The sequence below is a fragment of the Zootoca vivipara genome, chromosome 12 (genome assembly GCF_963506605.1).
Source record: "Zootoca vivipara chromosome 12, rZooViv1.1, whole genome shotgun sequence".
In the NCBI taxonomy this organism is placed as follows: domain Eukaryota; kingdom Metazoa; phylum Chordata; class Lepidosauria; order Squamata; family Lacertidae; genus Zootoca; species Zootoca vivipara.
This window is the reverse complement of record NC_083287.1, coordinates 51390984-51404049: the sequence shown is the minus strand read 5'-3', so window position 1 is coordinate 51404049 and position 13066 is coordinate 51390984. Positions and strand designations below refer to the sequence as shown.

Sequence of the window (13066 nt, the reverse complement as noted above, 5' to 3'; positions counted from 1 at the left end):
CTGATCCTGATTGTGTCCCCTAGTTTCAGCCATAATACAGTGGTACCTCAAGTTACAAACGCCTTAGGTTACAAATGCTTCAGATTACAAACTCCACTAACCTGGAAGAGTTACCTCGAGTTGAGAACTTTGCCCCAGGATGACAACGAAAATCGTGTGCCGGCCGCGCAGCAGCAGCAGCAGCAAGAGGTCCCATTAGCAAAAGCACGCCTCTAGTTAAGAACAGTTTCAGGTTGAGAACGGACCTCCAGAACGAATTTAGTTCGTAACTAGAGGTACCACTGTACAAACACTATCTCGCAGTCCTTATTCCAGCCCTTGTGTTTATGCTTTCTTCTATCTTAGTTATATTGGACTAGTTTCTGCTGTATGTGTATGTGTATCTGGTCTGATTTAGCTGACCAGGCAGTTATTGAACTGATTCTGCAAAGTAGACCATGACAAGTAATGGGCTCAAATAGCAGCTTGGACAAATCAGCACTTTTATTTTGCTATGGTCTGATCATTAGATACCAGCCTCCAGTTCTTACCCTGCAAAGGGGATTAATAAGCATCTATCTCACTGTGGTTGTTGGGGAGAGCAAGATTATTGTAATAATAAATCCTTGTCTGGGGTTGCTGTTACTTGAAGATGAATGCCTCTTGTTTTTTAGCGGCTTTCATTCACAAATCTTGCAAGTTTTCCTCAGAAACTAGGCTTGCATTATTTAGATCCCTTGTGACTAAACCAAGAAATTGCAGGGTAGGTAAGCTTTCATATATGTTCCCAAACATGTTAACGTGCTTGGATCACGACAGGAGAGAAATCTTCCACATTCCCAGAAGTCTATCAGATATCTACGTGACCAGGCAGAAATAAAATTATCAGCCTTTATTTAGATAATAGTGTAAATGAGTGAAAGGCATCTTGCTGTGTAAATGACGACAATATTTTCCCCCCTCTGCATTTATGCAATTGGCTATTGGCATTGCTTTTCATTAATTTATGAAAAGCAGTTAATTATATAAGCACAGCCTCATTATTTGGTACTCAATCAGGAAAGTTTCAGGCATGCTGGGAGCAAATGAGCCTCCTCATTGCAATTCCCTCCATTCGCTGGCTTTGTAAAGACTTCAGAAGAGTTCGTTAGGGCTCAATTAGGAGCCAAGCAGCCTCAAGGATTGCAGGTGGCAAGCTGGTTCAGGCATAAATTGCATGGTTTCTAGAAGGCTTTTCTGTAACAGTTTCCCAAAGCTCTGGCAGGGGAAAACAGCACAGACTGTGGCTGGGTAACAGCTGACCTAAATTTTAAGAGGTCACTTTGGATTACTTGGGGCTTAAACTGTGTGCTTATTAAATTAAATTTCATTACAATCACACTATCATTTTACTTAGTAGTGGTACGCAGTGGAGTCTTGGCCACTAGGGCTGCTGTTTTAGTATTTAACCTTTGTATAGCAGGCATGGGCAAACTCTGGCCCTCCAGATGTTTGGGACTGTAATTCTCATCATCCCTGACCACTGGTCCTGTTAGCTATGGATGATGGGAATTGTAGTCCCAAACATCTGGAGGGCCGGAGTTTGCCTATGCCTGTTTTATAGTGTGGGTGCCAATTTTTCTTAATTTTCTTGCTTTTTCTTTTTGTAAGCTGAGGGCTAAGCGGTGTATAAATTTATTTTATTTCCCTAATCATAGTTCCTCTCTGATGGGAGGCTGTGGTTTGTGAGGAGGGGTTGGTGGTGCTAATAGTTCAACCCATTAAGATGCATCACACTTTGCGTAGAATATTGCCTGCACGTTTTCCTTCTTAGTAAGCCAGCTGGAAAGAACCTCATTGTCTTTACACCTTTTAAAAACACAAGCACACCAGAGGATCTGGAGACTTAAATATCCTCTTTGTCATGAAGTGCTATCTGTTTGTAAAATTGCAGTGCTTAAGCTTCCACAGTAGTTTGGTAAGGGACGAAGGAGAAAGAATCAGAACATTTTGGCCCTCACCCTTCTGATCTGTTGTCAGCCCCACGAGATCCAATGGGCACCAGCCACTGTTGGTGGTATGTTTCTGCACTGGGACCAATATTCCAAGTGTAGGAAGCTCTCTTGGACACTAAGTTGTGGAAGGAGAGGTAACAATATTTTAAATTATTAAAATGTTGTTTCAAACTTCACAATGGAAACATTTTATTTACTAGCTACTAATATTGTATATCACCAACTATTCCAGCTGACCTGGACAGTCAATTAATCAATATGTCTCATGGTAAAATAAGCACCCAATGTAGCTTTTAAAAAACCCAAATATAAAAATATAGCATTTAAAATACAAAAAAAAACCTTATTACAACATTGGCAGCATAAATGAAAGATAACATAGGAGCCAATGCCAAAACTGAAAAAGGGGAAATAAGTTTTTTTTTTAGGTTGTTCCTCAGGCTGTATTTTTACAAAATTAAATTTAAAAACCGGGCTAGAACCTTGGATCAGTTATCAGCTGTTCCATTTATATGTGGGAGAACATATTCTATGGAAAACATATTTAGCTCTTCAGACACACCCATAATCTTGCAGCCTAAAAAGTTTAAAACAAACAAAGAAAGGAGAGAGTTTTATAAACTTCCAGCATGCCTCCTGGTGGTGAGTCGGTGCTTGAAAGTTGCAGATGCTGTCAGAAACTTCGCAGCCAAGTAGGGTTCCCACAAGGTCCATTCCTGAGGTTGGCTAGTCTATTCTGTCAGCAGTTATTAACTCTGCTCACTTACCATGGCCTGGTAGCCAAACTGTTGTACATTTGCTTCTGTGCGACTTGCCATTTTCTCCAGAATTGCAATTTTCGCTGTAATAATAATAGGCTAGGAAAACTCCTGCCCCTGCCCCTGAATTTCCCATTCCCTTACTTAAACACATTGGCAGTTTTCTTAACCAGTGGACATGAGTTACCCATGTGGCAAATTGTTTTTTCACTTCTCACCTTACTTGTCAACTCCACTGTGAATCTTTTGAATCTGGGCCCTGGTATGTTTGTGCCTGATGTCTGGTTGATTTAAATTTTACTCCTTTTTTATCTACTTTCTTGTGCATGTGCTCAGGCGTTAATAAGCCTGCAGTTTCTCACTTCTTGTTTTGCTTTGGTGTAAACTGGATTCCACCATCTGACTCAAATCCTGGCAACCCTTTGTGGGATTTTGGTGGTTCTGTTTTGCTTTCACTCCCCTTAATAAGCCAATGGGATTGGAGTGGATTTTCTTATTCTTGCATTGTCATTTCTCTATTCTAGTCTTCACCAACTTGTTGCCCTAGTGATATTTTGGACTACAACTCCCATCAGTCGCAGCCAGTATGGCTGCGTTGACTGCGGTTGATGGGAGGTGTAGTCCAAAACAACCAGAGGCAACAGGTTAGTACTATTTATCCTTCAATTTCTCTTTTTTTCCTGGTTCCAGATCTAATTATTTACCTTTCTTGCTTTCTGAACTTTCCTCTTTAGTTCTTATACTAGGTGATGTTCGGTAATGCTGACATAAATATTTTCTTACTCTTCTTGATTCCTTTGAACTTTCTACTATGTATACTGATTCTGATAGTCAAGCTTTACATAGAGGAGCAACTTTTGCTTTTTCATCTCTTAGTTCCTGTTGATTTTTCCTTGCTATTATCTAATCATCATTTCTATTACTAGATGCTGGTTTGCCTAATTGTTCTTAATCCTTTCAATGATTTGACATGCATGTGATCCCACTTCTATTCCCTGTCATTTAACCTTTACTTTCTCCTGTGTTTGCCTCACTTTCTCTAATGAAAATGTAAATACACTTCATTTTGCTTTCCCTGTTAAAATGGATTTTTCCCCTTTTTATTTATTTTGATGACCTTTGTCCAGCCCATGCTTTGCTTGCATTGTGATTGAAATATTCACTCATGTGCTTCACCCACTAAACATCTTTTGGCACATTTCCCATTTATGTTTACCTCTTCTTCATGTGCTCTTGCTCTGCTAAGCACGACTTTTTCTTTATTATTATTACACTCCCCCCCCCCCCGGTCATTTTTTTTTTTACACTATCACTCTCCTTCTCTTCCCCCAACTTGTTGTCAGGGGTTTTTTTGGTCAGGTTTTTTTTAGGTGTATGTGTCATTTTTATTGTTTGTTTCTATTGTTTGTTTCCAATCCTCTTTGTTCTCCATGTCACCATCTTTTGTTCTCAATGAAATCTTCTTTATCTTTTTTTTCATTTTCTTTCCTTCCCTCTTTCTTAGAAATTTGTCACTGTTCTCTTGCCATGAATAGCTATTACTTGTCTCCTTGATCCCATTTCCTTCTTTGTCTTAAACAGATTTCTTTGCTTCCTTTGTATTCTCAGTCTTTATTAAGCTACTGTGTGTTTGCCATCCTACTTAACATCTGTTTTAGTTTCTCCTATTTAAAATAGCAAAATAACCTTCTTGTGACCATTCATTGTTGGCTAACTATCATTCTGTTTCTCTCCTTTACTTGATTTCTAAATTGCTTGAATGTTTTGTGGATCTGTTGGTGTTCCATTTTTTTTACGACACACACTTTGATACCTAAAAAGCTCTTTCCAGCCCTGTCATTCAACATAAACTTCTAACTCATTTCTTTTTTCTGTTCAAACATCAGCTTCAGTTCTCTGTTCTTATTTTATCTTCCACTTCGGATAATATATTCTTCTTTTGCTGATCCTTCATCTTGTCTCTGCTATTCCTTCGTAATTGTTTTCTCTCCCACTTCAGTCTTTTTCAAATAATGTCTTACCTACTTGATTCTTTTTACCATGTTCTTTATCTGTTCCTGATACCACTTCCCTGATTTTCAAGCTTTCATCCTCCTCTTCCCTCTTTAGATTTTGTTGAAAGCTGTCGTTTTCTATTGTTAAATATGGCTAAAGCACATTCTCCTTTGTTTTTTGTCTTGTTTTCAGGTTGCTATAATGTACATTTAGCCACTCATCCTTACTTCATTTTCAATTCCTGTCTTTCCTCATGCATCAGGATTACATGTTTCTGTTACTGATTTCTCTGTATATATTACCTTGTTCACATTTATTTTCACATGATTGACTTTTAAATCTATCCACTCTCTTGTGTCTTCTTCTCTGATCTCTTCGATAATCAATAGATTATCTCCCACTGTTCAAAAGATCTCAAGAAGCATCATTTTAACAATATACTGTATGGTTCTAATTTTGGAATTTCCCTTCTTCTGAAGCATAATTATTCTGCATTTTATTTTTTGCTGTCTTTTTAAACCTGTTTGGAGAGGGCATCCTATGTCTTCTGTATAGTCCCTAGTTGTTTAGATCCATAATAAACATTACATTATAGCTAGGCTTTTATCATTCTGGTTTTGAATAATTACCATTGCTCTGGAGACATTTTACCCTCTTGATTATTTCCCCTTTCAGCTTCCTTTTGACTAGTGACCTCAATTTTGAGAGGTTTCCTCAGTGGAATTCAAATCCACGTTGGACTTCTTCAAAGTTGTTCAACTACATATATGTTGAATTAGACAGCATTGTCTCTTGACACATCTCACATTAGGTCCTGGGTACCATTTAGAATTAGGTCCATGGTCTTTTCAGGGCTGTCTTAAGCATATCCGGCGCCGTGGTTCAAAGACCCCTCCGGCGCCCCCCCTTTCCTAGAGTTGTTGACCTTTCCCCAAGCCTCTGCGGAAATTGCTCTCCTCCACCCTAAGCTTCCACCCTAAGCCACTGTGGCGATCGCTCTCCTCCCGCGGAGGCTTGGGAGGCAAGCTGCACACCCACCAGCCATATGGTTGACGGGGCACAGCTGGTGGGCATGCAAGGGAAGGGGAGGCTGCCGGCAAAGCCACGCAACTCCCCCACTTGCTAGGACTCCCCTGAGAGGCCAGCACCAATAGGAAAGACAGCTCATGAGAAGAAAAGACCCTGATGTTGGGAAAGATGGAGGGCACAAGGAGAAGGGGACGGCAGAGGACGAGATGGTTGGACAGTGTTCTCGAAGCCACCAACATGAGTCTGACCAAACTCTGGGAGGCAGTGGAAGATGCCTGGCGTGCTCTGGTCCATGGGGTCATGAAGAGTCGGACACGACTAAACGACTAAACTAAAACTAAATTGAAGATCCATTTGTTCTTTCTGGACAGTTGTTCAGAAAGCTAGCCTTGGCACACAAACATTTTGTCTTGAGATGAGGTGTATTTCCTCAAAGACCTTTTGCTGGAAAGGTTCTGCTTTGGTACACGCCCACCACATCTGGTACCAATGTCATTACATCTCCTCTAGCAAAGGAAGAAGGATGACTTGCTAATATAATTGCAGCGTTACGTGCCACCAATGCAATAATTTAAAAATATTTTCTTAATATATATTGATGTGTATTAGGGCTTAAGCTATGCCAATCCTCCTCTTCAGTCTGAGCCTCTAGGTCTAACTCCCAAAGATGTTTAATAGAATTAAGTTGGCCTACTTGTATATCACTGATTATCTTATAGATTATTGATAACATTTTTGATAGTGTACATTGGTGCTCAAAATTAGATTTTCAGTTGGTATTAGAGACCTGGAGGCATGCGAGACAACAGATGGGTTGGATATAAAATAAAATATTCTTGTTGAGGCATATGTGGGGTAATCCCCTTCTTTTTAGGTGGAGTCAGTTGCGGGGTGAAGGGAGTTACCAGCTAGAAGCATGACTTGCAGCAGGTTGTAGAGAGGTAAATTGCTGTTGAAAAATCTTGTTACACATTAAACTTCATTTAGTTTTGGCTGGCATTTGTCTACTCTGCTGATATATATGCTGTTATTTTGGGAATTTTAGTTAGTCTTGTCCAGATTAGAAAGTAAATCCTGTATTTATTAACAGCCTGCCAATCCATGTAGATAACTTCTCTACACATATAAACTGTAAAACATTGAACATCCTTCCTTCATTTTAGATCAAGGATTTGATTGTGCTGCCTGGATTTTTTCCCAGTACATTGGTTTGGAACAGGAGTGTAACAGGAAATACTGCAGAGTCTGTGCATGCATTGCATTCCTTTCCCGCCCTGAGAGAGGGGCCAACAAACAAAGCTTTCTTCTAGTAAAAAGAGACAAGCTGCACAAAGTTCAACAGCAGATGCAGCCACAGAATCCAAACATCCTTTTCTGCTGCGGGAAAGAATTCAGTCTGCTAAGTTTAACACACATACATGCACACAAAACAAAACAGCATTGCCATTTTGAGATCTAAAGTTGGCAAATATATACCAGCTTCATTTAGTTGCCGTTCCTTGTGGAAGTTTGCTTGCTGTGATGAGGCATTGGAATGACGGATAGAGTAGTAAATAGTAATTTATCTGGAATATAGAACAATCCAGACAGCAGGCCACTGGATTAAATGAATATTGCTGTGCTTGACTTTTCAAAATTCAGAACCTTTTTTTAGTGGTGCACATTTAGTGCATCTCATTTGGTCCTGTATGGAAGACAGAAGTCTGGACAGATTGCTTAATTGCTATAGGAGATGCAATTTCACCCAGTGAAAGCAACTTAATTGGCCCATAAGCCCTTATGACCTAAACTGGATATTTTATATCGTGTATCTTCTGAAGGGCCTCTGTAAAGTCCCATATTTTGGAATTACATGCACACAGAGGCTCAAACCTGAAAGAACTAAGCCATAGTTGGACGCTGCCTTATGCCATCAGTACATTGGTCCATCAAACTCAGTATTGTCATTGCTGATGGGCAGTGAATTTACAGGTTTAAAACGGGTCATCTCCAGTCCTTCCTGGACATGCTGTGGATTCAACCTGGGATCTGCATGCAAAGATTCTGCATTATTACGAAGCACTGACCCTTTTCCTTTTGGCTTTTGGGGACCAAAAGAGTCACGTCTGCTTTCTTATAAAGTCTGCTTAATATTTGGCTTTCATTTAACTGTTCATGCCTGGTAAAGACAAAGCATGTTTTAAGCCTCAGAACAGTTCCTTCCATTGTGGCCTCCTTGGCAGCCAGGAGGGAACTGGACGAGGCAAAGCTTAATGCAGCCTCCAGCTCTCTTTTGGTACTTTGCATTGGCCATCCAGAAGGATAGTGGAATGAGCTTCTCTCTAAGCTCCAGGGCACTCCCAAATGTGTGTCTGCACCACAGACCTTGGGGCAATATTAGCTGGAGGTAAGCAACTCCATTATTGCCTCTACAGAGCTTAACTTAATGGTTTTTTTTTGCAATTAGCATAATTTTAAGATTGCTGAAATTACTAATTTCCCAAAAACTATATTCCCAAACTGAAATACCTTCTGGATCCAGTAAAGACCCTTGAATTAAAACCTTGTCCAGGACTATAGAGGAACAATATTTGGCATGTACTTTCTTTCTTTTCCTTTTTAACTTCGCAATCCTTATACTGAACAGGAAACACATGTTGAATTTACTAGTTCTTTCTATTGGGTCTAGTCTGATTTGCTTAGCTGTGGGAATAAATTACATCATTTGTTAAGTATTTGACAGAAAAGAGGAAGTGTGCGTGTGTGGAGTGGGAACTGAAGTGGATGGCAGATAGCATCATATTAGGCTTTTCAGTCACCATTAATTCCCTGCAACAATGAATGGGCGTTTTCAGAGCAAGAAAAGCACTTCCCGAACAGGACTGAGAAAAATTCCAAGAGTGTATACATGCTTATAAAGCTGAAATAAGTTCAGGTTGCTGCCCTGCTCTAGTTCTGATTTTTTGGTGATGGTTCAGATGAGAGCCAAATGTTTGCCCAGCACTGAACTAACTTGAAAGTAGTGATACTGGAGTGATTAGGGGAAGAATGTGATGCTCTACTCCCTGCCTAATTAAAAAAGAGAGAGAGACTTCTTATGGTACATATTTGTACACAAGTTAAACTTATATGTTAAAGGTTCAGTTAGCCTGGTCTGGTTATAAAGGTAAAGGGACCCCTGACTGTTAGGTCCAGTCGCGGACAACTCTGGGGTTGCGGCTCTCATCTTGCTTTACTGGCCGAGGGAGCTGGCGTACAGCTTCCAGGTCATGTGGCCAGCATGACTAAGCGACTTCTGGCGAACCAGAGCAGCGCACGGAAACGCCATTTACCTTCCCGCTGGAGCGATACCTATTTATCAACATGCACTTTGACATGCATTTGAACTGGTAGGTTGGCAGGAGCAGGGACCAAGCAACGGGAGCTCACCCCGTCGCGGGGATCTGAACCACCAACCTGATTGGCAAGCCCTAGGCTCTGTGGTTTAGACCAGTGGTCCTCAACCTTGGGCCTCCAGATGTTTTTGGCCTATAACTCCCATGATCCCTAGCTAGCAGGACCAGTGGTCAGGGATGATGGGAATTGTAGTCTCAAAACATCTGGAGGCCCAAGGTTGAGGCCCAAGGTTGAGGTATTCCATATAGTATTTAAAAGAAAAGAGCTCTAAGAAGGGAGAGCAGGTGCCTTGAAGTTGAACATCAACATTTAACAACAGAAGACTGAGCAGGCTCATAAGTTACTTGGTCACAGTTATCTTCTATATTGGGGAATTGTATTTCTTTTTAAGTTACTGTTTCTAAACCTACATCCATATACTGTACTTATTTTCTTACCTTTGAGAGCCAGTGTGGCATAGTGATTAGAATGTCTGACTAGGATCTGGGTGACCAGGGTTCAAATCCCCACTTGGCCATGATGATCACCGGGTGACCTTGGGCCAGTAACTGCCTCTCAGCCCAACAGACCTCAAAGGGTTGTTGTGAGGATTAAATGAGGAGCAGGAGTACCATGTATGCTTCCTTGGGGGGGGTGGATATACAGGCAACTCCCCATTTGCAGGTGTTTGCCATATTTTCAGCACCGGAAGGGAGCAGGGATGGAATGGGCTTATGCATGTGTCCCCAACTCATGCAGTGCCTTGGAGTGCAACCCCCGCATAAATGGGGAGTTGCATGTAAATGCAATTAATAAGTAAATGATAGTGTTTTTAAATTAGCATATGGAAAGTTCATGCAAATTTCTGTCCTCTGTTGCCCGCTCTCTAGCAATGCGCATGTGTCCACCCTAACAGAATTGTCCCCTCTTTGCTCTTTTCCTAATGTAAATCTGAGGCCAGGGCTCTAGAAATAACTGGCGGAGCTTCTCAGCAAACTGCATCATTAGCACCTCATTACCCTGGATATTACTAAGCAGCTATTCCAATATGTGCTGCCTGGGAAGTGTGTGCTGCTATGAGGTCACTTCACAGCAATGAACTCCCCGAGTTATTTGCTGAGCAGCGTTTTTGGAGTTAATTTACGAGCAGCATCCCTATGAACAGCTGCTCTTGCAGCATAATGGAAGTGTAAATGGGGAAGTTCAAAAAGGTGTTAGGAAAGGCAGTACTGGCTAACAGAACACCCATTCTGTATCTATTTTTGGAAGACACCAGTGCTTGAATTTATGTGTGTAGATCAGTGTACGCTGACCAACGCACAGTCTTCGCAGTAAGGCTCTATTCCAATGGCATGAGTATCACAACAGATTCTTATCTGCTGCAGCCTTCATCCACCTTCACAGCCATTATAACATACCGGTACCACTTGTTATCTTCCGCATGTTCTGCTGTTGAGGACTTCTTGGATCATTCTTTGACTGTATCTATTAGCACAGTGTTGAAAATTCCCTTTGTTAAAAGGAAGGAATGTTTTCTTTAGAAGAATAGAATTCTTTCTTCGGAAATAGCAATCACAAGCAATAATAACGTGAAGCTCAATGCCGTGTAGAACTTCACTATAGAATTTAGAATCAAAATAATATATGTGAAGCCAAAATTCACCTGTAAAACAAAGTCACGACCAGAGATCCACAAATGTGCTGCCAGTGGCAATCAAGTTTCCGAGACTCCGCGAGTTATTGTCTGCCCCGGTGCAAAATGGGAAAGGCCGGGCCTCCAATAAAGGGCTGGGGGAGCCAAAGGCATCATTGCTTCAAAAGGTCAACAAACCACAGTGCATCCCAGCTGAAAGTTGTAGCAATCCGTCCGTGGATGCCTTTCGAAAAACTCCTTCGGAAGATTTGGCGAGCTAGCTTTCCTGGAATTGCCACTTTTTCTAGGACTTGTTGGTTGCTTGAGCCCCAACAGAGGGCCGTGAGTTCCCCTGTGCTTATATAGTGGCTGAGTGAACTGTGAGCCAGGAAACCCCTGTCCCAGTAAACCTGTCAACTCAAAAGGTGTCCCTTTAAGCCAGGCATGTCAAACCTGCGGCCCTCCAGATGTTTTGGACTACATTTCCCATCTTCCCCAACCACTGGTCCTGCTAGCTAGGGATCATGGGAGTTGTAGGCCAAAACATCTGGAGGGCCGCAGGTTTGACATGCCTGCTTTAAGCAAGCTGCTGCTTTCTTGGATTCATCCTACTACCTACAATACAAAAATAGGGTTGGCCAAGCCTATGAGGCAGCCATAAAATAATGTAGTGAAAGGATATATTACTTCATTACTTCATTCTCTTATTGGAATGCTTGAATTGCACAAAATAAGTAATTATTTACTGCTACTGTTTTCCTTGCTATCAGTTAGCATATACAGTGGTACCTCGGTTTATGAACACAATTGGTTCCGGAAGTCTGTTCATAAACTGAAGCGTTCATAAACTGAAGCGAACTTTCCCATTGAAAGTAATGGAAAGTGGATCAATCCGTTCCAGACAGTCCGCGGAGTACTTAAACTGAAGCGTTCATAAATTGAAACAAACTTTCCCATTGAAATAATGGAAAGTGGATTAATCCATTCCAGACGGGTCTGCGGAGTACTTAAACTGAAATGTTCATAAACTGAAGCATGGGTGTAATTGGTTCCGGAAGTCTGTTCATAAACTCAAGCGTTCATAAACTGAAGCATGGGTGTAATTGGTTCCGGAAGTCTGTTCATAAACTGAAGCGTTCATAAACTGAAGCGAACTTTCCCATTGAAAGTAATGGAAAATGAATTAATCCGTTCCAGATGGGTCCGCGGCGTTCATAAACCGAAAATTCATAAACCGAGGTGTTCATAAACCGAGGTTCCACTGTATGTGTACCTTACTGTACAGAGCTACTGCATATCCACCTGCCACTTAACACTATATACATTGGGTTTTATATTCATCTATAACTCCTCATTCGTTGCTTTATGATGCTGTCTGCATATTCTGTCATTTTAACTCTGCTTAAGTCTTAAACAATAGAATCCTTAGGGTAGTATGACAAGCCAATTTATCATCAGGACCTTACTTGCTCGTACATGTGGCACATACTTGGCTGCGTGCCTCTCCTTTAGTGCAGATACCACTGTGAAACACTCACTTTGTACTCACGCACATGCACTTTAATACAGGGTAGTTCTTCACTGCTTGGTTAGGCAGATGTTCTTTTGACTGATCTATATTTAAAGTCCAGTAAAAACATCTCATGCTTTTGGAAATAATAGCAATTTGGACGTGGGAAGGTGAGGAAGCTGTAGCTGGCTTTAAAAGCTGTATTGATGTTTTGACTTGAAAGTGTCTCCAGAAAAGTGTCTTAAGTAGAGTGAGCATCTTGTGGAGTGGCTGCAAATGTGACCAAGAAAGCAAACGGGGTTTTATTCATTCCTTAGTGATCGTTCTGCTACACCATGTGGAGCCATCATCAAAGAGTCCTAATACTGTACTGTGAATTCCTTTTTTTAAAAAAAAAACTTTATGCATTTTTCTTATATTTATATGTACGTTTAATCAATAAACATTTTAACACATGCTAACAGAAAAAGAAAGACTTGAAAGGAGAAAGCTAACGATTTACAAAGATTTAAGAAACAAAGAGAAAAAAGAAAACAAATCAAATTTGTATATTCTTATGTAATGTACTTCCAATCCTTCTCATTATACCTTTTTTCTTCTATTATTACTTTTTTCACAGGTTTGTATTATATCCTCTCTCCCCCCCCCCCTCTTTAAATAGTTCCGTTATTTTTTCCTTTCCTTCCATTCACACTTGAGGTACTTGATCTGTTAGGGCTTATTTTTCTAGGCCTTTTGCTTAAGAGACTTACTTGCCTTATGGTTCCTTAATTCATTCATAAGGTTCTCCCCCCCCCTTTATTTTTGTTTTAGA

The 13066-nt window shown here is 40.8% G+C and overlaps 1 protein-coding gene across 3 annotated transcripts in view; it reads left to right on the top strand.

Annotated features, from left to right (window-relative positions):
- The window catches only part of CTDSPL (CTD small phosphatase like), a 62707-nt gene that overhangs the window by 20993 nt on the left and 28648 nt on the right, over positions 1-13066 (top strand). The window lies entirely within an intron of this gene.